Source organism: Tauraco erythrolophus, chromosome 7 (assembly GCF_009769465.1).
Source record: "Tauraco erythrolophus isolate bTauEry1 chromosome 7, bTauEry1.pri, whole genome shotgun sequence".
Lineage (NCBI taxonomy): Eukaryota > Metazoa > Chordata > Aves > Musophagiformes > Musophagidae > Tauraco > Tauraco erythrolophus.
In genome coordinates this window covers 12,350,834-12,378,057 of record NC_141471.1, presented here as the reverse complement: position 1 = coordinate 12,378,057, position 27,224 = coordinate 12,350,834, and positions in this window count along the sequence as shown.

Here is a 27,224-nt window from a genome sequence, read left to right as displayed (position 1 = left end):
TCATCATGTAAATGAAATGTGACATGTTTCTGTAAGAGGCTATTAGACTGCTAAGGCAAGTATTTTCGGTTTGATTGGATTAAGTAATTATACATGGACTTCAGATTCCAAACATACTTTCTATTTTATTTACAGCCAATATATAGAAAAAACTGATGGACCATAATCAGGAACGAACAGAAGCATCTTAAAGTATAAAGCAGCATTCTCACTAGGGTTGATATAATAAGGTCAATGACTTGGGAATAATGTAGCTGTGTCAGTATTTCTATATACTTTTCTTCTCAGGGGTTCATAAATCTCTGATAAAAAAGCAATTATCTCAGAATGAAAACCAGTGGGCAAAATTTTATATAAAATTAGTTAAGCAGTGGTTTTAATTTGAAATATTTTTTGGTGTTTTCCACTGCTGGTTTGCTCATCTTTGCCAGAAAAGACAAATAGTTACTCTTATAAAACAATCCTGAGGTGGTAAAAAGCTCTCATTTGAGCTCAGCTGTTCAAATTCAGACTCCTCTGCACTGTGCATTTTCCCTCCCACTGTCATGCTGGGAGACCGCAGGAGAGAAGGCTTGGAAGGAAGGATTGCCTTTGCTGCCTCAACTGCTTGCATGCAGGTCAGAGTCCTTTGCTTGCACCTGATCTCCAAGCGTCTCATTGCTGCTGAGAAAACGCCCTCAACATCTGTGTGCCTGCTAATGAACATATGTAGAATCGGCAGTATCCTGGTGATGGTGTGCTCTTTCATAGACAAGCTGAGCTGCAACCCTCTGGGTGGGCATTATGTTGCCTGTTCTGCTGGTAGGACACATCTGGACAGTTGAGGCCATCCCTACGTGACCACACAGAAGACTGGCATGGGATGTGTGAAAATGTAAAAGAGCTGTGGAAGCAAAGGGAGAGGAAAAAGGTTGGAAATGATGCGTTAGGGTTTTCATTTCAAAGCATAATGCTGTTAAAGGCATATAGGGTATTAAAGACACAGATGGCAAAAAGGTCTTTTCAAAGCTGCATGCTCAACGTGTCTTGAACTAACGGGACACAACTGAAAATGACACAGCTCAATGATATCTATCTTTAAACACCAAAATGCTTTTAAAATTTGACCGTAAGTATTTAATCATCTAAATTGTGAAACTTAGACACCTCTAAACTTTTAAGAATTTCAGCCTTGGTGTTTGCATTTTTGGATATTTTACCATTGATATAATTAAACTACAGGAAACTGGCAGGTAATTCTCTAATTGGAATGTTATGATTTTATATTTTCTAAAAAAAATTTTAAGAATTATAAAACTGTGCTGGACTTCATGGTCTGTAGTTCATCAAAAGCATTGAAGTAACAGGTAATGTTAATTAATTCAATCAAACACTTATTAGTGTGTTTTACAGGTAGCGTAACTTCAGTGGTTTTGACTTGATTAAAATAAAAATGGATGTATTTTTATTGTGACACGGGAAGGTACAATAAATTAATGGTTATGTTTCTCAGCTCATTAAAAAGGTAGCAGCTTGATATTGCATTGTTACTGCTGATTATTTCCACAGTGAGAAAATGCATGGCTATTCCTTGCAGGCAGTAATGATAGATAATAATTGGTTTTAAAGATGCCACTAGAAAAGCCTAGCAAATGGAGGAAGTGAAACAGTACCAGCATGACCAAATGAAATAAAATATACTATATATTGCTATGTATTATAAAACTGCTTCTGGTAGCTGAATGCCAGCTCTATACCACAAAAAAATGCTTACAAGGTTTTTCAATACTTAGCCAAAAGTCAGCATGTTTTCATCTGATGTATAATTGCGTATGACAGTAGTGTACAGGAGAGTGAACCGTTATCTGACAGTTCCCTTGGAATTGCACGTATACTCTATTCAGACACTGAAAAAAAAATCTATTATTGTCTTACAAGCATATTTAGAACTTGGCTAAAAACAAGATTCAGTGGATTGTTTACACTATCCAAAAAGAACGGTGAATAATTCTGCAGAAATGAGGAGAAATGCCTCCAGAAAGAGAATTGCCACTTCAGGTCTATCTATATTTGCTTGCTTTACCTGTGATCACATTTAATCCAGTGTAAGGAAGGTATTGTATTTGCTGAGATGTCTTTGGAAAATTACAGTTCTATTTCTTAGGGAAAACAAGATTTGGTTTACAGTGGACTGTACACAGATATTGCTTTATTAACTGAATTTTACTTTCTGCTCTATATTAGTTCCATTCGTTCATCATTCTTCCCTGCACATCTGTGTTGCTGTGGGAACTCTGAGAAAATGTGTAGAAAAGGAGTGCTGCTGGTTGTCATGTGGGGCTGCGGTGGGATGGTATTTGGCTTTAAAAAAAGGAAATAATTCCAGACATTCTTGTAGAATAGGTCCGGCTTCATGCGTGTCCTGCAGCCGCTGCTGTCGCAGGCTGGTCTTGGGCAGAGAACCGCTATGCCGGGCTGAGCTGAGGCATTGCTCGGTCAGTTGGGATGGCCGAGATCTCAGCACCCGCTCCCTTCTGCAACTTCCAGGACAGTGCAAGAGTGAACAGTGTTCTTAAATTACAGCTAAGTCAGCTAAAAATTCACTGTCAGACCCCTACATATACAGCAGTGGCAGTGATCAGATTTGGTGCCTAAAGGCACCTAGACATGCAGACCCGTTTCAGATCCATTCTTCTAGGAAATGTCTTTGTCTGTGTCAGTTCTCAAATTCGTTTTTCTCTTAACACCAAGATTTTGAAATTCTTCTACCTTAATTTGAGATCCTAGATTTTGAAATCACGCTTCAAAAGAAGTAGGGGGTTTGGATGTGTTCTGAATTCTACCAGCTCTCACTAAATTAGTCCGAGCCAAAGTCACTTATTTTGAAGGCAGAGTTCAGTTTTACGTGTCAGGATGTTGTATCCAGGTGGTTTTCAAAATAACGTCTGGGGGAATTATGTTGGATTCACCTCCTTTCATTTTCCCCTTCCAGTAAAGGTTCATTGGAACTTTACTTTGTCATGCTTACAGAAAGTAGAGCAAAATTGCATGTTTTCTGTCTTGGGAAGACTTGACACTTCTAATGGGTAGTTAGTTGGGAAAATAACAGCCATCTAAAAAGCCGGATAAGCTAGGAGGTGTCTCAAACAGCCATTCATTTCTTCCCATTTTTAATGTAGATCTACAGTGAAATACTCAACTCTGAATCACTACCATTTCATTGGTTTAGAGCGTAGCATGACATAAACTAGCCAGAAATATCTTGAGATCAAGGTGCAACAGATAAAATATCTAACAAACCCTTTTTCTAGAACTGATGTATAGAAACTCCAGTAAGACCTTCCTACAGATGTTTTCCATGCAGTGCATGCTGTCAGTACACCTTTTAAAGAGCCTTTGCATCACAAAAAAAAAAAAAAAAAAAAGCTATACTGATGCACAATAAACTATCTTTGTTATAGACTAAAATAATTGGATTCAAAGTGATAACTATTACACCTTCCCATTATTTTTCTCTCCCATCTTCACCAATTACAGTGCAGTAGTGGGCATAATCCCAGCAATTTAAAGTGAGCAGAAGTTTCGCTGAAATGATAGCTTTCACTGCATAATTGCAATCTCTGATTGCATAAATGCAGCCTATTTGTTTGCACTGTTCACTTAGGCAAGTACACAAACTAAGGCATTTCACTTCCAGTCACACAGCTGACATTTTCCAATACATTTTTGGTGAAAGTGTCTCTTTTCACAATAGTTTTTAACACAATGGCATTTTGATCACAGTTGGGGTTTCTGGCTGCCATTGTAATGCAAAGAGTAATAATGACCTCACCTCCAAGAGAGGACAAATGAAAAACTATCAGATAATATAAATTAAAAGTGAAGAAGACGACTGAATTTGGGGGGAGAGTCATCATCTTTGGAGGGATATTTTCTTCCTCGTCTTTTCTTTATTGTGAATCTCTCTTGGTTTTGCCTGTACTGTATGTAAAGTCTGAAGTGATTTGATGCTTTTGCTTTTGAAATCAATAATGATTCAAATTATATGTCACAAGACAATTTTTTTTCTGTACAGAACTAATAGATCTTATTCAAAATAATTTCTCCTTTTTCCAGACACACGTTTTATAGAAAATTGTTCATAAATATGCATCTCTGTGCATGAGGAAACAAATATATTTACATGTTCTTGGGTTGTTTTACCACATAAATTAGATTGGTATGTATACACCAAAGAACAAAAATTAAAGATTAGGTTTGAATTGCGAAAAAGACCAATCATTCTGTAATGACTGCTTATTGCAAATGGGGGTTGTCAAACTCATTGTCATGATAATTACTCTGTTGTTCAGTCTCTAACTAATATTAGTTAGAAATAGTGATATTCGAGGGGATTGCTTATGATAATAAACACTGTCAGCATCTAGTGACCAATATTTCCATTCTCTGGCACTTACAGTTTTTGAGTTCTCCAAATAGAGAAAAATGTAATATTATTTAAATAAAAGGAACAAATAGTCTTAAAATCTAATATTTAACCTGTTCTGTCTGCAGAGGTCTCTTGCTGGGTAGCTGGTTTCAAACATAGCGTATTACAGCACCCAGTCGCAGTTTTAAGCTTGTGCCACGTCTTCCTTGAGGTGGTTTCATAGTATTTTGTGACTGCAAGGAAAGTTCCCCTTGTTACCAGAGGCAGACAAGTGTCAAATCTACTGCACTAATTATGAAATCAAAGTCTCATTTACATTTTTAGTCCTTTTAGAAAGCACAGTTGAAAGACACTTTTCAGGCATTATACCTGCCTGTTGGTGACACTGACAAATAGTAAGGTTTTACAGTTGAATCATAATCTTTAAAAATGTTTTCCCATCTTCATTGTTCCTCAGGGAAGGGCTTACATGAGCAAGAGAAATACTAATACCAGGAGAGAGCAGGGGAATACTGACTCCACACAAACTGCTGTCTAATGCACTATTAAATAAACTGAAAAGACGGGGGAAGAAACCTTTTTCTGTAATTCTTTTCATTACAAGGTTTAAGGAGTTCTTTAATAGAGACGGACAAGTTTCTCATTCAGGGTAACATGATTTTTCTTGCACTCTCTGAACCACCTCTTGGGCTTTTTGGCAGATATTTCCCATGTGACCCAGCGCAGGATCGGCACCTCTTGTCTGGCAGAAGCTGCCCCTTCCTTCACAAGGCTGTGAGGAGGCTGAGGACAGCGCAGTGAGGGTCTCCTTCTGCCCCCCTACAAAGCCATGTGCTTGTGTCCTTTGGAGCCCAAAGCTCAGCCTTGTTTGAAGGTGGCCTTTGGCGGTTGAAGCGGTGCAGGCAGCGCAGCGTGCCAGCACAGTGTCCTTAATGGGTGCGCCGCAGAAAGAGACTGACTCCATTAAACCAAAGTACAGCCTTTTAATTCCCTTTGGTCCTGAGCGCTCACTTATCACTATCTCACAGCATCCTACATCCAAATCAAACCTGCCAGCTGCTCGGAGCCCTAGTTGTATTTAATTTAGTTAGTTAAAGCGGCACCTCGACTTTTCCCTCCCAACCGCAGACAGGTTCCTTTCAAGCTATGCTGAGTGGGCGTTTTCTCTCCTGACATGAAAGGGCAGCCAATTTGTAAGGGGGAAAATTAAATTTAAGACATTTAGTTCACATGAGAGGAAGGAAAATAGAGCAGGGGGTGAGACAGGGGTATAACATTTATTATGTGCGTTCAGCACACACACATATATACATACTTGCAGAAACAGTACAGCTAGTAATTTTTGAACAATTGGCAATACTGTGACTCTTTCCACAATAGGCAACTCTGTGTCTATTGCTAAGACTTTGTCAGTTTTATTAATTTTTTATTTTTTTTTTTTTTTCCCAGAGAGAAAGAAAAATCGGATTTCCTTCTACCTCTGGAAATCCACTAAAGCCCTAAACCAAAATACTTTACCATGAATGTGAGTGATCTGAATTCAAATTTTGATGTGCTCAAGAGTTCCTTTATGATTTTGAGCAAGTCACTCAGCAGTTACCACTTACAGGGCTCCAGTCCTCCATCTGTGAAACAGGACTAGGTCATCTTTCTTTTAGGTCTCCATTTATTGTAGTTCACTCAGGAGCCCTCTGAAGGAAGGATTGGCCGTGGATATATGCAACACCTATCAAAATTAACTCTGAGGTCTATTTTCCTTTCAGTCTGCCTGCTTGAATCCCCTTAATACCAGTCTCTACAGAGCTGTGACTCTGAAGCAGGAGATTATAAAAGAGGATTTAACTGTGGGGAAGAATAAGAGTGGATATGTAAATGGTAGAAGATACTGAGTGATTGTTCAGCAGGAGGGCAGGCATGTGCTGCATGCCTTAGGAAAGACAGCCAAGAGTCCTGCTGAAGTTTTACCTTCCAAGATCTATTTCCTAGGGAATGATGCATTTGTAGTGAGTAGATGTATGTGACTTGTACTGACGGACTAGAACAAGTCTGTTTTGGCACACAGACTTTCTTTGTGATGGAGAGACCACTGTTGTGGAGACTTTTGCATCACTGACTTTTCTGGAAGCCCTGAAGTGAAATACAGTAATTCAGCTTCACGTGTATACTCATCGTACTGGTGTTCCTCAAAAATGGGAAATGTGTTTCCCTTGGTGAATTTAGACTCGGTGCTTGCTTTTTATCTTTTTGAAGATTACAAGTTCACTTGGAACTAGATGATCTTTAAGGTCCCTTCCAATCCAAACCATTCTATGATTCTATGGTTCGCACCCTCTCCCCCATCCCATGTATTCCTGCCCTGGAGCAACAGCTGCCTCTGAAAGCAAGAAGGCAACAGGTCCATCTTGGACAGCCAGTCCTTGTGCTGTTAGCTGAGGCTGACAGTAAGGAAAAAATATCTTTTCCAAATGGGAAGAAGAGAAGGACTGCTTAATTTTTTCATAAAGATAACAAAGGCCTCTTGACATCTACTGATGAAATCTTAAGCACAGCTATTGCAATATTAGCTGCTACCATCAGCAACAAGGTCCTCTTGCTTGCAGTGTCACCCATATACCCTTAGGAGATGATTCTTGTATTAAACTTTACTATCTACGCAGTCCAAGTGGGCTGGCAAACAGATTTTGGAATTTGTGCTGAGTTAGTTTTGTTCTCTTTACTCCTGTGACTGAGTCCTGAGTCTAACTGATTAGTTTAGAGGTTCCCCATGAGACTTTGGGATGAACAGCTTTGTATTACTTAAAGTTCACAGAATTAAATCGGCTGTTTTGATATATGAGGTCAGAAAATATTAAAAAGATTATACACACAAATACAGTGTTTGATGCCGATTGTTCCTTTCCCACGATTGATTTGCTGTGGTGTCTTCTAATTTATTCATGCAAGGGAGCTGTGATGGATGATGTACATTATTTTGTTTTTCCCTTTTGACTTAAATAATAATTGCCAATATCTTAGCACAATGTGGAAATAAGGGGATAAGACCTGGCAAAGTGTTGCAAAGTTATTTTTTTTCTTTAAGGTGACAGCAATTATAAGGATGAGTTCATTATTCAGAAAGAATGTGTTTCTTAAAGAGAGCAAAAATGTCACAGTTTAAGAACATCACCTGAATGCTGAGTCAAATGCACATTGAAATAAAAGATGATCAAATGGAATTACCTTTTTTTTTTTGAGCCAATGGTCCTTTTTCAAACCATAACTCATTGCAAGAGATACAAAATTAATAGGTTCTGAAGATGAAAATATAGGTTCTGACATATATGTATGCATTTTGTAAAGCTGCCTCTTATGCATCTCTCTAGGGATGGAAGCTTAGAAATACAAATTGGAACTGGAAAATAGAATGCAAAACAGCCTGAGACAACTGAGCTGGACCTTGCAGTGCTGCATCCATCTCCAGTATAAATCATTGCATTTTAGTGAACCTACACTTGTCTTCATTATTATCTTGTTTTTAAAGAATTGTTTCTAACACAGTCTTGTATGATGTACAAAGCATCCATACTGTTTACCAGAAACATTGTGGGAGTGTACACTCAGGTAGAAGTCTCTTATCCAGCACTTGTCATCTTGGTCAGGGATGACAGACTTAAGTGACCGTGTGAACTGTGTCCCCGTGCCTTCGTATTAACAAGCCTCATTGCTCCTCTGCCAAAGAGGTTGGTCTTCGAGAAACAGGTAGGCAGGAGATAGCAGAGATTCCCCAGATGTCCCATGCCTATATTTTAGGAGGACACTAGGCTGAGTATTCATAGGGGTGGCACAAGCAATGAGATCCCAGCAGTGCCCCGTAGCCACCAGCAGCCAGGGACTCGAGTCACCTAGCACAGCTCTGGTGCCAGCTATGCAATGTAGCCCTTAGACATGAGCCTAACTTGAACCATGGATATGCTGATAAATCTGAACAGATTGACTGTTTCTGATGAAAACAGGACAAAAAAAGGCAGGAAGCGGGACAAGAGAAGCAGCGGGCTCTGAGGTGACTCGTGTGACCTCAGTGAAGAGCTGCAAATCTGAATCCTTATCCCCTGGTACCGAGGGTCTCATCCCCTGGTGCGCAGTGTCTCATGCTGCATGTGGAAACCACACTGCTGCTTTTCTTTCCTCATTGTACTGGAGAACTTGAGTCTCCCCAAAGTACCGGGGGAGAACTGTGAGGGAGCCTATCTTCCCTTTGCTGCTTTAGATATTGTCATCTGAAAGATACTTATTTATAGGCTACCCATCTAATTTCAAGTTTTAATCTTCATGCGAATCATGCTTCGTAAGACATCAGTCTCTCAAGTTCATTAAATTCTCATCCTTAATGTGCACTGTTTGTATTACATACAGTGGATAGGCCTCTGTATAGGATGATATAGTGGCTGTGTTCCTGTTCATGCAGAATCACAAGCAGGAGAAGGCTCACAGTGATAAGACACTTTTGATCAATGTGCCTTCCCAGAGCCCATTCCCACATCTTCTGTTTTCTGCTGTGACTGCCAGGCACCACTGGGGGAGGAAGGACCTTCTACAGCATCAGGCTTTTGTTCTTGTGGCCCCTGGATGAAAGGGGCTGGTGCTAGGTCACTGCAAGAAATAACTTTCTCTGTTGGGATATTGTGTTCGGAGCAGGGGCTTGCAAGGACTATAGACCGACCAAGAGGGTGGAATTCAAATAGGCTCTTTTTCCTGGCTGAGGCAGTGCTTCAAGTACACAAAAGGCAGTGGCATGTCTATACCAGAAGCAGTTGTCTGCCAGCAGTACAAAGGGTATTGTTCTGACTGTTTCCCATGGAACAAAGGCACATGTGGGAATCACAGGATGTGATAAAAAAGGGGAAGATAGCCAGGAGCTAATGGGAATTGGCAAAACCTTTCATATACTTTCTCTTCTTGTAATATCTAAATCATTGCCTCAGATGCAGAAAATGCTCCTTTGGCCAAGCCAAGGATCAGAAGATCAGATTCGAGCATGGGAAATAAAAAAAAATCGCATGTTTGATGTCTAGTTCCTCTGTGCTGTGGAAACATGAGACTTTCAAAAAGAAATCCACCAAAAATAGGTGAGCTAGCGATGCATTAGAAAGTGTGAAACCACGGATTATTCTGGTAAACCTGTTCTTACCCTGCTTGTGCAGATAATTGCACGTGCTTTTACAGTAATAAGCATATCCCATGGATTTCTGTATTACCTGCAAAGAACTCAGGCTGATTAGAACCAAGTTTAATTTGGTCCTAATCAGCTCCAGGCAAGTGGACCGTGAAATTAGCTTGACACATTAATTTTATGTTTTATAGTAGGTAGCCCTGCCCAATTTGCCTGACTGTGCTAGACCAATTTTATAAGTCTATCTATACATGCATTAATATATGTATATATAAAGCGTTTCAGTTGTCTCAAACACGTGCCATGATGTAAGATGTTCCACTTTTTCTGTGGACGACAAGCAATCCCTCCTGGGCCTCACATTTAAACCATCACACTTTCTTTTAGTTCCAGTCTGCTGACGGTGCTAATGTTTAGTGACAGTTACTCAGTACTAATGATCACCTTTGGGGATTTTCAGAGTGCTTGCCTCTTGCTGGCCATTGGTGAAATGTAATCAATAAATCTGCCAGCCAGGCTTTTCCTCTTGCCTTTCCTATTGGAATTAAATGAACATCACAGTAACAGATTTGTGATGGAGTCCCCTTGCCATCCAGAGCTATTCCGTGTGTGAGTAATGCCAGTTTAACAGATCTGTGAAGTGTACTGTAAAATTATAAATACATGGAAGAAAACAGATGAGTAATACTTATATTAAGATTGTTCTTGGGTGTAATTCTTGACTGGAAAAAAGGAGGAAAGTTAAAAATTGTTTAAAATTTTATTCTATTTCGTTCTCACTTTTTTGGTGATGATCTGCTCCTATCAGTTTTCCTCTTTCTAACCCATTTCTGTATTGGCATGAAGGACCATTCCTTATTTTTCTTTTCTGACAAGTTTGTCCAAACGTTTCTTTCTTTCCAATTTAAAGTGGTGTGCTACTTACTGTATTTTACATTTTGTAACTGCCTTTAAACTTTTTTTGCATTGTTGTTCACCAGTCAAAAGCTATTTGTGTTTTCTCTGTAGGGAACAGAGGATGTCATTAAGTAATTTATCAGTTATATCCATTAAGAGTTAATAATCTTTCATCTTTCATTGTTTATTTTAAACCACTGTCCTTAGTACAGTGACATTGTTTTCTATTTATGATTGTAAAAGTAATTTCTCTTGTCTTTCCATCTGTCTGATGTATTATTCAAATAGATGCTAAATGTTTTCCATAGAGTTGTGAGTACTGTGCCTTTGACCAGAAGTAGATCGAGGTCTTGCAAAGTACCATGAGAAACTTCCGTGGAAAATCAAAGATTTCTTCAAATCTTTATGAAAGTTTAAGGAGAATTGCTTCTGGAAGACAGGGGTCCATCCTTATGCGCTAAGAAGTAGTATAATTCCAGAGCTGGTCGTGTTGGTGTTACCAGACTGTGGGGCAGTGGCTAAAAGCATCTTGTGTGGTAGCGAGTGAGTGGGTGTTTCTGAATGCTTGTAACATTGTCACAGAGTCCCAAGCCTTTCAAAAGCAAAGATGGCTTTCATGAGATAACAGGGAGAAAGAAAATCAGAATAGCAAAACATTGATTTGTCTACATTCTGCTTCTTTGCTTTGCCAGTGAGAAGGCACGGAGTTTATGTCCTTCTGTAACTCATTAAGCTTTTCTGAGGGTTGACAATTTAAAAGCTGAAATCTGTAACTAAATGGTTACGATAATTACAGTCTAAATGCGGTCTAAAATAGCTACACCTGAGGAAGTCATGAATTAAGAAAAAATGAGTCCCCTCATGGCAGTCACCTCCTTATCTTGGCTGACTGCCTACCGTTTTCTTGGTTATATCCTGAGCAACCAAAAGACAGTTGGCTCAAGCACTTCTTCCTGTCAATAACTTTTCTGATGCAAGTCCCCTGAACACCTTTTCCTTTGGGAGCAGCAGCGGAGGAGTGCGGGAGCTGCTGCCCTGGCTGAGCACCACTGAGGCCATACTGTGCGGGTCTGCGGCCAGGAGGCCTTCTCTTTGGCTACCCTTTTCCTGTCCTTTTCTTCCTTCTTCAGGAGCCAACTCTTCACAGTGACTGTCTTGTTTGGTATGTGGGTTTGAGGCACCAGAGAGAAACCACAGTGTCAGAGCCATGGCAGAAGAGTAGGAGACAGGGGCTAATAGGTTACGTTCCACTGATCTTGCTGTAAATATATTTGGAGTTTCAAAAACTCTCAGTTACATCATACAAATGACTTACACTCTGTTGTAGTCCTTGTAGGATGAGGGTCAAATTTTTGGCCAATTAAGAAAAGTAAATGCTATCAACTTACAGATGACCTGCAGTTTCCTGGGTTTCATGAGTTGTGCTGAGTAGGGAAAGGAAAGGAACCGGATGAGTTTGTGCTGTTTTATGGTGTTCTACTCTAGTGGTGCCCCAACTCCTACAAAGTCAAATGGAATCGTCTTGAAGATTTAGTCCTATTTTGACATCATTTCCTTATAAAAGCAACTATTGTAATTCTGCCAGTAAAAATGTTTTAGATCCCACGTCTTTTTGAACATGTTAATCACAAATTTAATGCATTTTTCTTAAGCCAAAGGTAACCAAATAGTGAACCTGAAAATGGCATATGTGTAATGAAGTATTTCAGAAACAGAACTCAGGAATAGGCTACGAACATATGCACATACAAAATGTGCAACACCTACGTTTGTGTTCTGTCCCCGTATATGAGTTCTGTCACACGCATGTGAATAAGTAGCATATGGCTTTCAAAAAATACTCCTATGGATGTTCTTAAAATACATCTCACAAGAAGTGGTTCCCCTCTTCTGGGGAAAACGTCCGTAGTTTTTCTCCCCATATGCACTGATATTTTAATGGTTTTTTTGATAAACATGTTTGTTGTCCGAACAGGCTCGTGTGTGGAGGCTGCTCAGTTAGTCCCCAAAACAGCAGGGAGAAAAGCTCCCATGAACCCAACCCAGGTGCTAACTGGATGCTGTGACTTGCTATGGTGAGGAGCTGCTGTCTCCACCAAGGCAAAAGGACCGTAGCGGGGTTTAAACACCAATATCAGTGGAGTTACATCTTTTCAGAGCCTCCTTCTGCTCCTCTGTTTGTGGCATGGAGGATTTTTCCTACTCCACAAGAGTCGAGAGAACAGAAGATGAGATTTTAAAAGCCCAATGAAATAAACATTTCTGAGGTTATTCCCATGCTGCATCCTACCATGAAGTCTTTAAGGAAACCATGACAGCATCACTCTGAGATGATGATGCATGACCAACACCAACCCTGCCTTCTCCTTTCTGCTCCCACCTCAGCCTTCACCCCCAGTTCCGCTGTGCCAGTCAACTGGCAGAGGGGCTGTCCTGTAATCTGAATCATTAACATGTTCCAGGTTAAAAACACATCTCCAAGAAAAGGAGAGAGGTTATATGTAACTCAGAGCTGTGATTAGAGCAGACCCTGCCATGAGGATGATGGGCTGTGCTGCAGGGAGCAGTGAGGGTGGGAGAGCAAGGGCTTCAGCTGGGCTTGTCCCTGGGCTCTCACCTGCCAGAACAACCATGAAAGAAACTGTGAACAGCAGGTGATTTCCACTTTGATACTAAAGTGTTTCTTTTTAACGATTATCATAAATTACTTGGAAAGGAAGACTTCCAACTAGACCTTAATTCTTTGTGTGATGCTTTGTGTTTAGGTGGGACAGCGCAGTGCAGCTACCCTGCCAGCATCCCCCTCTGCAGCAGGCGCACTGATTCAGTGGGAAACGCACTGGGCATACCTCCAGGTCGCCGTGTCCTTGGAATCCTCCTGGTGTAACCAATAGGAATGTAAATACTCGCTGCTGGGCTTGGGTTGTTCCTGAGCAGCGAAGAACAACTGCAGGAGGCTTGGCTGCAGGCGTGTGACTGGGAGGACAGGACTGGGAGGACCTGCAGGCAGGTCCATCGAGGCTGCTCTTTTCTGGTTTGTCGTGTTCAGGTTTTGTTAAGCGCAGAGGGTCGTGTTGCCATCACTTCCAAGAGGGCATAACGAGAGCAAAGGCAGTTACTCACAAGAGCAAGCAACATGTCTGATAGAAAATACTGACGGGATCAGGCCCTGGGACTAAAAAATTCTCATTAAAAGGTTTTCATTTTTTATCACTTCCATTCAGCCCTGTCACCCCTGTTCCATAACTAACACTATTGACTTCAGCTGAGTAAAGATTACATGTGAATGCAATGACTGATGGATTAGGCCGCGACACTCGAGATGTATTTTCTCTTTCCAAAGCACTTTGCTTTGGTCCTTTCACAGATGACAATTACAGCATTTGTGCAGGCTGATAACACTGCAGTGCTGCAAATACTAAATCAAATATTTGCTCTGTTTTTTTTCCCCATTTTTGGTAATTGCATGCATGCCAACATATTTTGAATCCAGTCCAGCATTATTTGCACTGTATAACTTTCAGAAACGTGGCAACTGTAAGCCATTAAAATGAAACCATTTATGAAATGCAGATGCCAATTTATAACATAAATCAGTGCTTGTATTATATTACTGAATTGGCATTGATTATGCATTAATAATTAGAGCAGGCATTCCTTCAAGCCATCCACCATAAAACGGGGCTAAATTATGTCCCTAAGGGGTAAGTTAACAAAGTGCGTAGGTGCACACTTTGAGGGAATGACTGGGAGGCTGGGAATTTTGGGTGAGGTTTCCCATATGGAGATGGCACAGACTTTCTGCAGAGAACAAAGTCTGTCCATGGGTGCAGGAAGTACTTGAACCAGGCTGGAGCATATTCCTGTAGAGCCCCAAGCGCATAGATAGGCGCCAACTCAGTCCTGTGGATATCTTTATAGGAGCAGGAAGTAGCTTGGACTGCATGACACTGAAAATATGCGTAAGAAAATAATTTGCTATGGGCTATTGCTGTTTTAACATGAGTGTTGTATATTTCCATGTTAACATAAGAGGTATTTCCATATGCCGTACAATCTATTTGCAGTTATCCATCCTGAGGCCATCTGCCCAGACCTTAAAGGACAGATACAGAAGCAAAGAATGATTTGGCCTGTTCTGAGAAAGCATTCTGTATGAGAACTCAATTCGTATATACATGCCTGTGTTGTTAGCAGAAAAGCCAGTTTCACTGTAATCTGACAGCCACTGAGAGAGAAACCCTTATCTGCCCATCCTGGGAGGGCTGATAACACCAATCTTTATAGCATCTAAAAATCTGTGCTAAGGGATAAAGAAAGAAATTAACGTACTTAGAAAAGAAAATCATTGCAAGTTACTAACATGTAAATCAGCTTTCATTAATGTGAACCATATTCTACTGGGACGTAAATCTAGAACCACTTCATTTCCTTTGTCTGACCACATCACTTTGGGCCCAGTCTGACATGCAAAAGGCAAGATTTCCAAACACAGCTTCTTTTTTCTTCCTGTTTTTTTTTTTTGTTTTGTTTTGTTTTGGTTTTTTTTGTATATACTTTTTTTCATATAGAAACCCAGCTCAGCCTGGAAATGAAGGCATGCAACAATTTTGCTGTGCATCAAATGAGCATCTAACTTCTTCTATGTCCTAAAATAAAACCAGAAGAAACAAAACTGCAAAAACATGCTGTTGAAGTAAGGGTGCTTGGATAAAAGCAAGGAAATTCAGAGTTAAGTGCCTGGTGTCCTTTAACTCAACCCCATTGTGTCTAGAGAGATTGCATTTTGCAGCACTTCCCTGTGTGATCATTTCCATCCCTGCAATCCCCAACACAATGGGGTGAATTAAGACTGGAGGGGAAGCATTAACTCTTTGTTGCTGTGGATGCTGTCAGACAATCTGACTGTGTAGTAACTTGCAGAAAAATGCAATTTAAACTGCTAAGAAAAGTCAGGATTTGGTAGTCCTCTGGGAGCCCAGTGCACTGCTGAAGACCAAAAAAATTAACAGAAACCACCAAACAAAATACTACGGCATAGCCCTATTTTTACTCTTTTATTTTTTCCCTTGAATTGCGTCTCTCATATTGCCACCCCTCAGTCAACGGAAGTGTGAAGTGAATATTTCATACATATCGTTATACACAAAAAATTGCATATATAATACATTCTAGACCCTTTTACTTCCATACATGATATCCCACATGGTGATTTCTTTTCCAGAAAAGGACTTGTGAGAAAATGGCAAGTCTATTCTGAGTTATAACCGTAGGCAACATGTTACTAAGCCTCTTGCCACCACAAATTGAATATAAAAGAAGCTGTGCACTGGTTCAGCGTAATAAAATGTGTTGTTGGTTTTGGGGTTTTTAAACAACTCTCACATGTAGTATGTCCTTTCTGGAGTTGTTGACAGCAGTTGCTAGAGCCGCAGAAGCCCCATGATAGATTCTGGGTTGCTGACATTAGGAAACCAGTATTTGATGTGGCTCGTCAGAGATCCCAGTTGTCCTATTGCTCGACAAACACGGGTACTTCCAGTCTGCAACACCTGTGAGAGACAGAGCATTTACCTGATTAGATTATTCCTGCAGGCTCCAAATGGGCTGAGAATGATGCTGGTATCTCAGAAAGGCTCAGTCAAAAGCTTCCTCTCCCAAAATGATGAATGTCATAAAACTGAACATAGGGGAATTCACAGTGGAGGTGAAAGTGGCCACGTGAACTCTGAGATGAGGTGAGCAAATTGCAAGTAGGGACAGACCAGACAAGACACCCTGTAGACTAGTTGTTAGTGCACACTACTGGAGGCTTAGCACAAAACCTTCGTGGAACTATTCCCAAAGTCCGTCTCCTCGATTTGTACTTACAACCTGAAGCAATGGCTTGATTTTCAGTGTGTACCATTCACCCAAAATTGCCACAGACTCAGAAAATCAGGCTGCAAGTTTGATGTCAAATTTATTATTTTATTATTTTTTTTAACAGCATGAGGCATAGTTTAACTTGAGTCCCCTCTAGCCTTGAGACTTATTTGCATGACTTTGGATACTGAGGCATGGGGAGATTAAGTGACTTTGACAGTGACTTTCATTACCCAGGTAGGTCTTTCATTATTGCATTACTGTGGTAGGTCTAGGAATTAGACCTTGATGTTGGGCATGCAGAGGAGTGCTTTTCTTCCCTAATAACTGAGTGATAATACACTGCATTCTTATTTGGAAGATTCACATTTGATTTTGAATTCTTTCATCTCCAGAGAGAGGAGTGCTCTGGAGTCTGAGCACTCTGCCTCTGAAAGTATGCAAGCCAGTATTTCTGTCAATTATTGGACATTAGAGGAATGGAGAATGTCCACTCTGACATACACATTTAAAGCAAGGGGTGAAATTGTAGGGAATATTGTAAGCTAATTGTTCCCATCTGAACTATTTCTCCCAATGACTCTTTCTTGTGCTTCTATTACAGATTGAATTCAACTGCTCTTTAAGCACGTCCTATATAAAGGGTATGATGACTGAGCTGAGAATAAACACAAAAAATGTGAATAACTTTAAAATAAGCAGCCAGTCATCATTAATTCATTTGATACTCATTACAGCAATATTAATAATGACTTAGGCATTGGATATTAACATATGCTTCCACTGAAAAGCTGGTTTGCTTCTAATTTTATTTCAAGGAAAATAATTGATACTTAAAACTTCACCTATTCTGCCTTGTTTCCAAATCTTTTAAAAGTTAAGATCAGGAAAATAAATAATCTGTAAGGTGACTAGCAGTGAGCTATGTAGCTTTTTCTTCCCTAGGTGACACCCCAAATGTAAACCAGGGCAAAAGTGGTGAGGATTTCATGGTAATTCAACAGTTTACCCAAAAAGGAACTGGTACCCTGCCTCCAGTTCCTGGGCAGCAGGTGTCTCTGGTGGCTTCTCCAGGGGGTTTCCTGGCAGAGGGGCTGGTGAAATTGGGGGCTCACGTTAGGGGTGGTGAGAACCCGCCCATGCAGGGGCCAGCTCACGTAGTTACTGCCCAGTGTGTGCGTCTGGTTTGTAACCCGTGGTGGGAATAAGAGTTTTGTTTCCATGGTTGTCAATCTACAGCATTTTGTAAGCCATGTTAATTTCTAGATTGAAAGTCAGACTTGCTAAAATACATAGTGATACTGGTGTTTGCGGCAAAAGGCAGAATAAAGGCAGAATCCATTGCCTTGGTTTGTTCTGAGGGGCTTTTTACGTGCTGCCTTCCACTGTAAGAGAAACCAGAAATCTTGACGTTGTTTTGCCCAGAAGTTGAAATGGCAATCTCTCCCTTAATGTGCTCACTTTGCTTGTGAGTGCAAGCTTTCAGTTAACAGAAAAGATGTGAACAAAAAGGGTTTGTTTTCTTACTTGCTTGAAGTAAGGAAACATCTTTGGATATGTTCCACATTTCAAAAATTGGCCTTCATTTAGTAGTTTCATTTGGAAATTCATCTGTCTCCTGGTGCTGTATGAAATGTAACGTATTCAGAACACTTTTATTCAATGTGAATTCTTTGGAGAATAAACATGTTTAACAATGGATACTATCATCTGTAGATTGCTGAAGTTCTTAATTAGACTCCAATTAAGCCTAAGATTATTGAAGATGCTTTAATTGATCTCGCTTTCAGATGCAATGAACTATTAAAAGCCGAAAGCAAAACCAGAATCCCTCTTCTGGACATGATATAAAAACAACTGAAAATGGCTTGAAAGAGAATGGCCTGCTTAGTCTTCACTCTTTGTCTAGTCTGACAAGCCCTCCAGGAAGTCTCTGTGTTTTTATAAAATTAGTTTATATGCTCATTAGTGTTTAATAGTCAGTATATTTCAGCATTAGGTTTATTTTACTGTTGAGATCAGTAATATGTTAACTCCTTAAAATTCAGCCATCAAGTAGGCACAAATGAAACCTCCTGTTGCAAAAAGGCTCATTGGACTGAAAGAAGAGCAGTTCCTCTTGGAAGAGGAGGATATGAGATAGCTGGGTTACAGTCTTGCTTCTTTCGACCTGAAAAAATTATCTTCATTTCTGGCCCAGGTTTCACTTGACCTGAAATGGGCTGGGCATCTGCTTTGATGAGCACAGGCTGCTCCTGAGGAGCATGACTTGGGGCATTTCCCATCACTAAGCCATGCCCTGCCCTCCCTTTGGGTAAACACATGCTCTCAATCTGATCCTCCGGCTCCCTGGCTGGACTTTTAGGGATTTTGGCAGCGTGCACCCCATGGATGTACCACCTTCGTCCTGCTGTGCCAGACCCCGTGCTGAGGTAGCACGAATGCCACCAGTGTCCTCTCGCCCACCACACTCGCAGTGGAGCAGAAACTGCAGCCCAGGGAGAGGGAGAAGGCTGTGGCTGGTAACCCCTTCCTTTGCAGTAGGAAGATGTGCCCACGAACGTCTGCCAGTTCCCTACCTTAGTTATTTGTTTCCCCTTGTTTTCTTACATTTGTTTTCACATGCACATTCTCCAGGCATTGCCCTTTAGCGCGTAATCATTCCCTGCGTTTGCACCCCAGGGGCTCGGTGTCAGACATGAGCCAGGGATAAAAAATAACTTATTTTTCCTATTGTTATTGACAAGTGGGGGACGCGCACACCTTTATTTGGTCCCTAAACAACAACAAGAAAAAATCAAAAAGAATAGCTGCCACTGCTCAGATTAAATCCAAACTGTCTGTTAAACCTCTAATTATCAGCTTGCCTTGTGGGTAAAACGGTACTGTTCAATTATTGTTTTTTGTTCACTTGTCAGCTGCAAAAAACATATTATCACTGCTTTTCAAACTGGTAGAAAGAACAGAAATTCTGCAAATTGCTTTCTAAACGTAGTTACTTTAAACCTAATACCTCTCTGCCCATTTCAGCAATTGTATAATACGATGTTGCATGCAAATTGTACTTAATGTAGATATTCCAATTATTTGTTTTACATTATGTAATTTTAGTGAAAAGATTTCCTTTGTTGCCGCGTTACACGTGGTTCAGTTTGACACATCCAACTTAGCATGTTAAAAATAAACACACGCACACACGCACACGCACTTGCCTGCACGCATTTTATCAAGCTACTGTAAATACAAGCAAAAATTGTCAAATGATAGTTAATTCTCTGCATCCATGGTGAGGTGAGAAATAAAACCATCTTTTCGAGAATAATCTCAGGGCTGATTGTATTTGACAGTCTTTCTATGTATTTATTTACTTACTTACTTAATCTTAGAGGGTATATGTGTCTAGGATATCCTTGATCCATTTATTTCCCCTTCGCTTGTGCATGGTGCTGGCAGTCGCTGCCCGCAAACACTGCAGCCCACACCCTCGCAGCCACTGCAGGTAACATGATGACTGTTATACAGCTGGAATGACTGAAGCTCCACTACTCTCGTGATAAAATACATGACACATTTACATCCAACTTGGCTGGTGGATTTTGGATGTTTCCATTTCCTTAGCTTTCAATTTTTCCATTTGCATCATGTGAATTCTAGTTTACTAAAGCAGAAGGAGCTCATGAAATATTTCCAATGGAGGGTGTTTAAACCTCTCCTTCCCTCCCTGCCTTCTCCCTCTGCACAGCCCTGTAAGTGATCTCTGCCGTAAGCAGGGATCTGTGACACTGTCACTGGTGGCAAATAAATATAGTTTTTGCTGAGCTCCTAATTTGTGAGCGATACATCTTACCAAGGCGGGCTGAGAGACGGCTCTAGTTCAGACTTTTTGTATCATATATTGCTTCTGCCACTCCATAGGACCCTGCAGGCAAGGATTCCTGGGGATTGCTTTCTTTGGCCAAAATGGTGATTGTTAAAATATTCAAGCACTTGTTAAGATAGAGGTCAGGTTTTTCTAAGGTCCAGCATCCTCCTGCTCCCAGTGGGAAAATTCTATGGGTTTATTTGCAAAAAAAAAAGCTACATGTGTCTTACACTCTTTGAACCAGGTCTTTCTCTCCGTTTCTAATGTTAGGAAGAGCAATATATGTATTTATTTTGGGATGAAGCTGGAATTCTCCTGCAATTCTGCTTTAAAAGGCTACCAGGAAAATTTTCAGTTTAAGGACATAACCTTTTGTTCATCTTTTGCTATGGGAGGAAATACTTTGCTGAGAAAAAGCGCAGTGCTTGACTTGCCAATTAGAAAATCTGCTTGCCGTAGGCAGGTGGTGAGGAAAATATTTCAAGACTGGTTTAACCCCCGGACGGGCTTTCATTTAGCTCTCACGATGCTGTCACCAGACGTTTTTTTTTTTTCCTGGCCGAAGCACAGCAAAGGAGAAGTACATGCGGAGTGAGTTTCCCCAAAGTTTCCATCTCTGATCATTTCCTGTTCTTACTCAAAGACGAATGACGGCTTGACTTCTATTGACTGAGAAGAGACCGCGAGGGGTCAGAGGCACAGGCAGCCAGGAGAGGCAAGTCACACCTCATTAGTAGGCATGCAGGTAGGAGAGCTTTAGATTTGTTTCAGGCCCCTTGCAAAGGTGCCTTGACAGCTTGAGTTATGCTGACAGCCTCCCCTCAAAGGGAAAGAGAGTGTCAGGCGAGAGAGATGAAACATGTTTCACTGTCACCCTCTGCACAGCGTAAATGGATGGCCCAGCATCTTGCCATCAGCGACGTTCCCATCTGGGGAAAAAATGGAAGAGTTGAGTTTGATGTTATAAATCACCATAATTTGTTACAATTTCCAAAGACAAATATGACAGGGTGGAATTACTTTGCGGTGCTGAGACAGTCATTTGCAGAAGCCATAAAGTGCCAGTATAAATCTGAGGATGAGATATATTTAATCTGAAGAAACAGAGCACAATATCACCTCAGTATATTGTTTACCAAGAACTTAGCTGCAGCGATGCTATGGTATTGCAGGTTGCTCATTTCATTTTACCCTCTGAAATCAAAATGGCTCTTTTATAAAAATTTTAATGAGGTATAAAGATTCTTTATATATTTTGTATTTGCTCCATTGAAAGGCAGAAATACTTATTATGTCCTCCAAAAAAATAATGCAATGCTCAGTTTTGACAAAAGAAATAGTTTGGGTTTTACAAGTGAGATTCCAGAGGGAGATGAGGCACTGTTACACGTTCAGGGCTGCCTCTTCACAGCGTTCATGCTTAGCAGCTCTTAAAATAACAAACTCACCAACATACTATTCCTTTTGGAAGCGTCCAGGTCACAAGCATTACTCCCAAAAGCTATATCTGAAAACTTTCCCCCCCCTGCCCTTCATTGGTTATGGCATAGTCCAAGAAGACATTTGAAGACTCATTGTTGGAAAAAATCAGAAAGGAATTGAAGGTGTTACCCTGTGACATTTCTGTGGTCACAGTCTAGACCATTGATTTTCTCTCTTCTATAGCAGACACCATCTGAGGTGGCACACAGAAAGGACTGTGAGTGTTCAAAGTGCGGAAGCTGAAGCCAAAATTGCTAATCATTGCCTGTATGTTCGTGGGTAGGTTGCTTAGCCTGTCTGTATCTTGACTTATCCAGACACTAAAGGAGGGCATTGCTAGCTTTCCTCACCCTTCTCACTCTTCCTGTAACATTATTTAAGTCACCCATAAGTAAAAGGATTTCCAAAGAAAAGTGTACAATCCTTGTTAATAGTATTCACTTTAATAGCAATCTTTTTTATTTCCCAGGTGAGAGAATGATAGCACATTATGCATAATTTTTTTAAAAAGGCCAGAAAAAGAGAAAAATAGGTCTGTCTAAATGGCAATTTGGCACTTACTGAGATAAGCCTTCCCCACACCCCAGCTTTTTACTTCCATAAATCCCAGCATTTGTATGTCAATGAGTAGATGAAAGGTTCACCCATTCCACATTTGGGTGTTATCAGAAGAGAGATGAAACACATTTTGGTGTTGCAGTCGCTGCTGAATAAATCAAACCTCGGTGATGCAGTGTGATGGTATGAAAATCTTGCAGCCTGTGAAGTCAGTCACTCATATGTGATGAAACTGGATCACTCTCCTTAAAGCACGCTTTTAGCTGGAGCTCTCAACATGTCAGCTTGCTGCTCTGGAAGAAACTGGCAGGTGTTTTGAGCTTGTTGAAATGACAGCAACTTCAGTGCATGTTAAGAAGAAAGGGTTTATTGTTGCCTTTTCCTCTTCCTGCTGTCCTATGGAAGGAGTTCGGCTTGTTTGAGCCGTTTGAGATGTCATTCATGAAATCTAACAACTACACACAGGCAGCCCGCGTGCTGCCTTCACAATTCACGCCTTTGTTGCTTTCTAATTTCCTGAGCTCTGCACTTGTCAGTGTATCCACTGCATAGCAATAATAATAGGACATTTGTTTTCCTGCTTGTGTAATCGTTGTGTTTTCATTTTGTTGCTTAAAAGAGCAGCTAATGTGAGTGGCTAGTACCCATGCAAAGTGAGGTGTGTTTCTACAAGGCTCGTCTTTCAGGAGCGCACCAACTGGCACATATTTGCCAGTGCTGGGGGACCTGCAGTGGGTTTGTAATCCTGCTTTAAACAGAAGGAAAATCACATGAGCGGAAGGGGAGACTGTCCTTTTCCCTGCCGAAATGATGTATAAACAGTATGCGAAAGCTCCTTTGGTGTGACTGCACAGATAGCTTCTGGTCTACTTCTGAAAATGCTCCCGGCAAAAAACGGGTGTAGCTGAGGAGAGGGTGCAGCTGGAGCCTGGCTGTGCCTGGACTGGTGGAGACGGGCAGGGTGGGACACAGGTTCGGGGTGAAAAGGGGAGTGAGAGAGATACAAAGGCTGAGGAAAACATTAAGAGCTTTGTGCATTTGTTTGTCTGAATTTCCTCACTTTTTTTTGCCTCTGCGTTGACCTTCAAGTCGTGCTGGAGCAATCCTGAAAATGTTTCAATTCATTTTGCCGTGAGTGCTCCCTGAGGAAAGCGGCTGGACGTTTCTTGACGCGATGGGAGGGAGATGTAACCAACCGGCTGGGGCACCCCGAGGTGCTGCACAGCCGTTAATGGAAGGTGATAAGGGCAGCAGTGCCTTTCCCCAGCAGAAACGTGGCTTTTTCGGAGTGCCACAGGCCCGCGCTGCTGTGTGAATGCTGCCTCTGCCATTCCCACCTCTCTGCCCCTCTGGGCTCAGACAACCTTTAACTCCCAAGTTGTCTGGGTTTTTTTTTTTGTTCTTGACGTCCTCAGTATTTTAACAACTGCAACAACATCCTTGCAGTTGTATCACTTCGTGCAAACTGTTGCCAGACCTCGTAAAGCTGCTTCCAGCGTGTAAGTGGTTTGCAGGCAACGTCAACAAGAGGATGAGGGAGCTGGAAGAGAGACTGGAGAGTACAGGAGCTGCTGCCAGCGCCCTCCCGCCCTCCGGAGTAGCCAGGTGAGAAGGACCTGTGAAGTGTTGCTGATCGGTGGCTGCTGCTTCACCAGCTGGGGCTGGTGCCACTGGCTGGGGCATTGTTTCAGTGACTCCATCACCTGCTTAGGAACGTCCTGATATTTCTGTGTTTGTGTGTCCCTTTGTCACCCCCTGTTCTGCCTCTTTCTCCAACTCTCTCCACAGCAACCTGTAAGATACCCCAGGGTTAACTGAGCCGGAGGCAGTGCGCAACCTATCTTCTTAGGCTATATTAATCTTAAAACATTTGTATTATTTTTGGAATAGATATGATCTCCAGGATTAAGCAAAGCCTAGAAGCCCAGCTGGATTTTTTTCTCCTTTTTTTTTAATTGTGTCACTGCATGAACATGGATAAGTGCTTAACCACCCTGGCTATGTTCACGTCTCCTATGGTAAGACATTGTGACTATGTCTTCATTGCATGCTCTGGCAGCTCTGGATAGTAGACAATCCGAATTATTTTTTCATCCCTTTGACCTTGAAAACAAGAGTAGGCATGACTTCGCAGTTTGGCACATATTGTTGACAATGTGCATGTAGCCCAGAGAGGATCTGGAGTTGTTCAGGTTCATGCAGTGACTTGTTGCACTTTCCCGGTGTCTGGGATTGAACTAGGAACACTTACCCAGCGCTTCTCGATTTGTGCAGACTGATAGAAACATATCTCAGCACAACAGAAAAAGGCAAGACGTTAAGCAGCCAGAGAGCACCTGAGGAGTAATGTGTGCATGCAGACTTCTAGCGGGGATCCTACTCGACAGGTGAGCTACATCCCTAGTATCTCTTTACCTGCTCTCTTACGATGGGGATGACGTGCATCATGCCTGTTACAGTGGGCTGAGAGGTGGGATCATTAGTGCATCTTCTCTACTTCTGCACTGGGACTCAAATTCCGAAATTAATCAAAGGTTTATCCTGTTGGGATGGGGAAGAGATAGTTAGGGAACTGATTACTGCCCCTTTACCTAGAGCAACTCACTTCACTGAAAGTTAGAGCCAGTGATAGACTTTTGCAGCATGCAATAGATGAAAGAAGTTGCCTTGTGTTTATACATCCACCGCACTTCTTTCTCATCACCTGCTCCAAAGCTGAGGCTCATTGAGTTGTCCTCTCTCCTTTTACAACCTTTCATCAACAGCACTGCTTCACAAAAAATGAGTTCTCTGCAAGCCATTTTTGAGCCAGTTCCAACCTTTGTGAAGCAAAGTGAGTAGAGGAGAGGGGAGATTCCAGCCTTCCAGATGACTTTTCTTGGTTCAAAGACAAGACTTGGAGAGCTTGTCATCTAGGAGAACATTCTCATCAGCAAAAAGGCCCTGTTCCCCAGGAAGATGACTGCCCAGTCTTCGAAAGACAGAGGAGAAGCAGAGGCACTGGGGCTCGGTTCTCAGACCTGGTGGTGCACTGCTCCCCCATGCACACCAATTTCCATCAGTCCAGGCTGGGGAGAAGGCAAAGGGTGAAGGTGTCCTGCTAAGCCTTCCTGTGCCCTAGGGACAAGCTCAGTTTCACAGTAATTTAATTTAATGCTAATTCAGTACCTAGCAATTGTACAGCGTTCTGAATGTGCCCTCTCATCGGTCTGATAATAAAGAGCATATTCTGCTCTGAAAATTACTGGAAATGTGAACTTCATTAGTGTTCATTTTCTTTGGGGAATCCTCTGTTTCTCTCCGTCTGCGGTCTGGCCACAGGAGTTCTGTGAAAGAACAGTTTATTAGAGCAGGATAACCGTGTCTGAACTACAAGAGTCATAGAATCATAGAATCATAGAATGATTAGGGTTGGAAGGGACCTCAAAGATCAAAGTGTATTTTGGTTCTGAGAAAACTGATTACAGAAACACAATTGCTTACAATTTCAGAGGAGGACTCTTCTAGTGTACCCTTGGCTTTTCAGTTGGTTTTACTGGTGCAACACGTGTCATAAAAACGCATACCACACAAGTCGATAAGCCCTTTCAGGTTAGTGTGTCTGTTTCTCCTCCAGTGTGTAGGTTTATTGCTTGCTGGTTTATCTTATGCTTTTAGTGTCTCCAAAGGTCAGACTTCAACAGATCTTCAGCAGATCTTCCAATTAACAAAATGGTCATTGTGTGCAGCTAATAACAGTATGGATTTGCTCATTCACTTTCACTGCTGCTTCTTGGGACCCTCTGTATAATAAGATATTCCATCTCAGAATAATTCATAGACTTCTTGCCTGAGCACTGTATCTTTCAATAATCAATCTAAATTGCAAAATACCTTAAGCGGCAGCATCCATTCTCTACTCGATATAGTCTCATCCTTGAGAAGGGGACATTGCAAAGATGATATATAAATGAGGATAAAAAAATGAACTTTTACGTATTTGGGAGATGAAGGTGAGGTGTACATCATGAACAGTGACACAGCTCTGTACCAAATGGCAGTGTATATTCTAGAGGAGTAGGTAAGCAAAAGGGTTATAATCTGTATTTCTAAAGTTAATTTAGTGTCCTTAAAGCTGTCATGCTGAATGTAACCTGTGCACTCAGGGTATGGGCAGCTATCAGGTCAACTGCAAATAGTGCTATGAAAAAAATGGTTTGGACAAAAGAGTAAGAATTATCCTTCTGTAATTTTTCTGTCTTTGTGGCATCTGGAACCTTTCCAGGAGCGTGGGGGTGCTGTAGAAACACAGATTAAAAGCAGAGCCTAATTGGAGAGGTGGTTTCAACCCCAGTGGAAAGAAATTTTGTCCCCCTAACACAGGCGGTAGCAAATGAGAAGGAGGGCAGCCTCAGCATGGTGAGCAGCAGTCTCCGCATGCTGCTGACTATGTTGTTTCTGACAGGTGTCACAGCAAAAGAGAATCACTATTTTTTTCTGTGTTTCTTTCCGGTTTCTGCTATGCTCAAAATCTTGTTTGTGGGCAGAGAGAAAACACAACTTATATATAAATAAAGCCAAGAATTTGTTAGTATAACTGAATATTAATACTCTAATTCAAGAATCACTGTTGGTCCAGATCTCATTATTACAGAAGGAGAAAGAATACATCTATTCAGAAAAAAGTTGCAGTAATAATATAGTTAAAGTTGTTACACGCACACTTCATCATTTCAGCCTCTTTTGCTGACATTATACTTACCCTTCCCCAGTTCCTCTGGATCATTCTGGAGGTGGGCACTATTGTGGGTCATCAGCACCTGGACTCCTTCACTGGGAGGAGTATGATGTTCACGTTGATGGTTTCTTCTTTCTTACTCCAGGATCCACTCCAGGTCATTTTTCCATGGTTGATAACAGGCTTTTGCATTTTACACTTTCCTCATTTGCCTGCAGCTTCAAATTACATCCAAATTTCTATATATGCTGTCGTTTGCATATGTTAGGAATGATTTCTCAGCTAT